General features: G+C 33.9%; 1 pseudogene; it reads left to right on the forward strand.

Annotated features, from left to right (window-relative positions):
* The first annotated feature begins 1,144 nt into the window (after positions 1 to 1,144).
* On the forward strand, positions 1,145 to 1,572 carry LOC146729010 (uncharacterized; annotated as a pseudogene).
* The last annotated feature ends 214 nt before the right edge of the window (positions 1,573 to 1,786 follow it).

A 1,786-nucleotide genomic window follows, 5' to 3' on the forward strand; every position in this document is an offset into this window, starting at 1 on the left:
TAATTATATTGTATAAGGTTTATCGATGTGTGTAGATTATATAGATGATATATATCATGTTGACGACAAAAAAGGGAATAAAAAGTGTCATTCTATTTTAAAGACTAAAATACGTTTATTTTATGTGTATTTGTAATATGCTAATTTCAATTACTATAATGATATTATATATGAGTTATATGCTCACCGACATTTTGAGCAAATTCGCATCAGTATTTCTCATATTATAGATGAAAGCATTTTTTTCAACAGTAGATATGATGTCACACTTTACCCACAATTCTTTCCTGACGTACTATATAATATTGAAAAATCGAATATCTAGAGAAAGAAAAGTGATATCCAAAACTGTAAATTGCATTCTCCTAAATTTGCGGCGCTCTTCCCTCGAGGAATATTATGTTGTCTGGCTTGACTTCTCTTTTAACTCACTGGCAGGTCCGAACATTTGGAAACAGGGGGAGGGAGTACTGCTAACTAACTATCTAGTTTGTGGAATAGCTTTGATGCTTGACCAATGCCAGTTTTGTCCTAAAATAATAAAGAAATGTTAATATATGAAACTACAGACAACCTCACATGAAGTTTCTAATTTCTGAATGAATCAATTTCAAAGCATATATATTTACTAGAAAAAAACATAAAACAAACGATATAGTAGTTTTTTTTCTATATAGACTGACTATTGAGAAAACTGCAAGCATTGTTTCTTAAGTTTTGAAAGCTTGATCTTTCTCACTGTAGTAAAGAGTGTTAATTCAGCGTATTTTATCATTGTAAGCACCACTCTGTCTACAGATATGAAACAACAGACAATAGTAAAGTTGTGTGCAAGTAGATACTATCTACTATTATATTTATTTTCTTAACTGAATCAGTGATATAGCCAATATTTATCTTCTTCCTATTTGAGGGTCGTAATAAATACAGTATACGCCATGATAAAATTCACCATGACAACAAGCTAGTTATACGAGAAAGTGGAATAAAAACGTGTGTAGAAAAAGCGTTTAATGAAACAAAAGGATATGGTGGTATGAAACTAAAATATCATATTCGTCAAACTTACAATGGAATCAGTAAAGAAAGAATACAATCTATATTAGATGAATTATGAACTCATACACGCTTGAAAACACGATTCACGAACAAGCCAGTTTTTGAATCCATAACCGCCCGTGGGATACAGATAAGGCATCAACTTGATCTGGTCGATATGCATCCGGATGAGCTTTGGCTTGGTAATCAGAAGTACAGATACATCATGTCACTACTCCACGAGGCCAGTAGGTACTTGAGGTTGCATCTTTTAACTTCCAAAAAGAGCGGTGAAATGGCTGATCATTTAAAGACCATATACGGAGCACATGGCCTGCCGATGGTACGTTAATAGGAAGGAATTTTATGGAAGCGTGCTCAAGCTGACGGAAAAGCGGAATGTTAACATTTTTCGAAGCTCTCCATATCACCCCAAGTCAGGGTAAATGTGAAAGAGGCCATCCTACTGTTAGAAAGATGATTTTGTATGATTTACTACAGATGAAAGGAACAAACTTAGAAGTTGAGAACTGAATACTGCAACATTATGAATAATGTGGCTTGGTGGGGGAATTTCATATAATATTAGAACAGAAACAAAAAATAGAGGATTTGCTCGGACGAAATATCTGCACAAATTCACTGAGGAACGTAAATGCATGTTTCCAAACTATCTCAGGCAAATAAGAAATACAATTCACAGATGGTATCCAGTTGAATGAGACGTCAACAACACCGAGTATACAAA

Source organism: Saccoglossus kowalevskii, chromosome 22 (genome assembly GCF_978046115.1).
Source record: "Saccoglossus kowalevskii chromosome 22, keSacKowa6.1, whole genome shotgun sequence".
NCBI classification, from domain to species: domain Eukaryota; kingdom Metazoa; phylum Hemichordata; class Enteropneusta; family Harrimaniidae; genus Saccoglossus; species Saccoglossus kowalevskii.